The sequence below is a fragment of the Anopheles coustani genome, assembly GCF_943734705.1.
Source record: "Anopheles coustani chromosome X unlocalized genomic scaffold, idAnoCousDA_361_x.2 X_unloc_111, whole genome shotgun sequence".
Lineage (NCBI taxonomy): Eukaryota > Metazoa > Arthropoda > Insecta > Diptera > Culicidae > Anopheles > Anopheles coustani.
The window spans coordinates 35,001-38,581 of NW_026525062.1; the positions used below are offsets into that span (position 1 = coordinate 35,001).

Below are 3,581 nucleotides of genomic sequence, written 5' to 3' on the forward strand. Positions count from 1 at the left end.
CACAGACACCACAAGCACGCCTTCTCCTCGTACTTCCGCCTCACGCGGGAACACGGACGCTCTAAATACTTCGAATTCCAATGCCAGTATATTGTAAACCACGGGTTCTTTAATGCTAGCGGGTCGTCGCGACCCTAGTTAACATCATGGTGCACGTCTCGTGACGGGTGTCACGGCGTAGTTAAATGTATGCGATACATTTCTCAAATATAAGCGCTCAGTCATCTGTACATCATGGTAGGTTCCCACGACGTGCAATATGCGTTCAACTTATCAATGTTCATGTGTCCTGCAGTTCACATTATGACGCGCAGTTAGCTGCGGTCTTCATCGATCCATGAGCCGAGTGATCCACTGCCGAGGGTGACTAACTTGCGTAAGCCGCCGCTGTGCGCGTATACCCGTTCCCCGTAGGGAGGAGCAAGCCGCCGCTTAGAGACGAAGCATAAAGTGTCCTCATTCCACATAGGGCAAGCTGGATGAATCCATTTTACCCAGGACGGCCGAAGCGGCGTGGACCAGGGGAGAACTGAACCTTATACTTCACACCACAGTAAGTCTACGTGTCCTCTTCCACATAGGGCAAGCTAGAACTAACTATCTTACCCAGGACTGCCGAAGCAGCGTGGACCAGGGGAGGAACACACTTTTCATGGAAACGTAAGGCATCCATGACTGCCATAACGTAAGCCGCCGCTGTGCGCGTATACCCGTTCCCCGTAGGGAGGAGCAAGCCGCCGCTTAGAGACGAAGCATAAAGTGTCCTCATTCCACATAGGGCAAGCTGGATGAATCCATTTTACCCAGGACGGCCGAAGCGGCGTGGACCAGGGGAGAACTGAACTTTATACTTCACACCACAGTAAGTCTACGTGTCCTCTTCCACATAGGGCAAGCTAGAACTAACTATCTTACCCAGGACTGCCGAAGCAGCGTGGACCAGGGGAGGAACACACTTTTCATAGAAACGTAAGGCATCCATGACTGCCATAGTGCGTAAGCCGCCGCTGTGCGCGTAAACCCGTTCCCCGTAGGGAGGAGTCAAGCCGCCGCTTAGAGACGAAGTATGAAGTGTCCTCTTCCACATAGGGCAAGCTAGAATGAACTATCTTACCCAGGACCGCCGAAGCAGCGTGGACCAGGGGAGAACTGAACTTTATACTTCACACCACAGTATTGAGTAATGTGCCCTCTTCCACATAGGGCAAGCTGGAATGTTCCATTTTACCCAGGACGGCCGAAGCGGCGTGGACCAGTGGAGGACTACACAATCATGAGGTTTGATATCGACTTGTGTGTTTCAATAGGATACCGATGGTATGGTTTGAACCGATTTGATTTAGCCATTCTGAAGTCATCACTTGGTTGAAGCGCTGAACTAGGGAGGCATCGTTTACATATATATTGGTTTTCGCATGCTCTACTAGGTTAATGTCATGAGGTTGGCTATCGAGCATGCCCAAGTGATGACTTGATTGTGTGCTTGCTTGAATTCTTCACATTTCATACCATCGGTTAGTTGTCGAATCATTCCTCGATCATAACCTTCGTTCTTGGTTCATGTATGCTCTCTTCCACATAGGGCAAGCTAGAATTAACTATCTTACCCAGGACCGCCGAAGCAGCGTGGACCAGGGGAGAACTATACTTTGTCTTGTATGCCCTCTTCCACATAGGGCAAGCTAGAACTAACTATCTTACCCAGGACCGCCGAAGCAGCGTGGACCAGTGGAGGACTATACTTTGTTCATAACACCACAGTATTGAGTAATGTGCCCTCTTCCACATAGGGCAAGCTAGAATGAACTTTCTTACCCAGGACCGCCGGAGCAGTGTGGACCAGTGGAGGACTACACAATCATGAGGTTTGATATCGACTTGTGTGTTTCAATAGGGTACCGATGGTATGTTTTGAACCGATTTGATTTAGCCATTCTGAAGTCATCACTTGGTTGAAGCGCTGAACTAGGGAGGGGCATCGTTTACATATATATTGGTTTTCGCATGCTCTACTAGGTTAATGTCATAGGGTTGGCTATCGAGCATGCCCAAGTGATGACTTGATTGTGTGCTTGCTTGAATTCTTCACATTTCATACCATCGGTTAGTTGTCGAATCATTCCTCGATCATAACCTTCGTTCTTGGTTCATGTATGCTCTCTTCCACATAGGGCAAGCTAGAATTAACTATCTTACCCAGGACCGCCGAAGCAGCGTGGACCAGGGGAGAACTATACTTTGTCTTGTATGCCCTCTTCCACATAGGGCAAGCTAGAACTAACTATCTTACCCAGGACCGCCGAAGCAGCGTGGACCAGTGGAGGACTATACTTTGTTCATTACACCACAGTATTAAGTATGGTGTCCTCTTCCACCATAGGGCAAGCTAGAACTAACTATCTTACCCAGGACCGCCGAAGCAGTGTGGACCAGGGGAGGACTATACTTTATACTTCACACACTAGCCATACTGAAGTCATCACTTGGTTGAAGCGCTGAACTACGGCGGGGTAATCGTTTACAGGTTAATATCATATAGCTGCATGCTCATTAGTAGATAATGGAATATTGTATGGCAATATGAGCATGCCCAAGTGATGACTTTGTTTCAAGCTCAACAGGTAGGGTATTGAGTCCTCTTCCACATAGGGCAAGCTAGAATGAACTATCTTACCCAGGACCGCCGGAGCAGCGTGGACCAGTGGAGGACTATACCTTGTCCATTACACCACAGTATTAAGTATTGTGTCCTCTTCCACATAGGGCAAGCTAGAATTAACTATCTTACCCAGGACCGCCGAAGCAGCGTGGACCAGATGAGGACTATACTTTATACTTCACACCACAGTTTTGAGTACGCCTTGCATAAAGTATCTAGTTTGAACCACGAGGGCTCACAATGTAGAACCGCGAGGGCTCTAGTACCGATTCTCTCGGTACGGCTTGGTCCGTGTTCCTTTATGCTTGTACTCTAAGTATTAAGTATTGTGTCCTCTTCCACATAGGGCAAGCTAGAACTAACTATCTTACCCAGGACCGCCGAAGCAGTGTGGACCAGGGGAGGACTATACTTTATACTTCACACACTAGCCATACTGAAGTCATCACTTGGTTGGGGTGAACTACGGCGGTATCTATCGTTTTGGTTCGGTCTATATAGGGTCGCTTGCATGCTCATTCGAATATAATGTAATTGTGTATGGCAATATGAGCATGCCCAAGTGATGACTTTGTTTCAAGCTCAACAGGTAGGGTATTGAGTCCTCTTCCACATAGGGCAAGCTAGAATGAACTATCTTACCCAGGACCGCCGGAGCAGCGTGGACCAGTGGAGGACTCTATACTTTATACTTCACACCACAGTATTGAGTACGACTTGCATAAAGCCCCTAATGAGAACCACGAGGGCTCTCTCAATGTAGAACCACGAGGGCTCTAGTACCGATTCTCTCGGTACGGCTTGGTCCGTGTTCCTTTATGCTTGTACTCTTAGAAAGTCTCAACCCGGAGGTCTTGACTTTGATTGTCATAGTTGGACTACGACGGGGCATCCGACCATTGCTGATCGAACACCCCTGATT

The 3,581-nt window shown here is 48.3% G+C and overlaps 1 non-coding gene across 1 annotated transcript; it reads right to left on the reverse strand.

The window, feature by feature from the left end:
- Positions 1-211: 211 nt before the first annotated feature.
- Positions 212-366, reverse strand: LOC131269954 (5.8S ribosomal RNA). The gene has a single exon (XR_009179110.1). It is a non-coding gene; the product is annotated as a 5.8S ribosomal RNA (ribosomal RNA).
- Between the last annotated feature and the right edge of the window lie 3,215 nt (positions 367-3,581).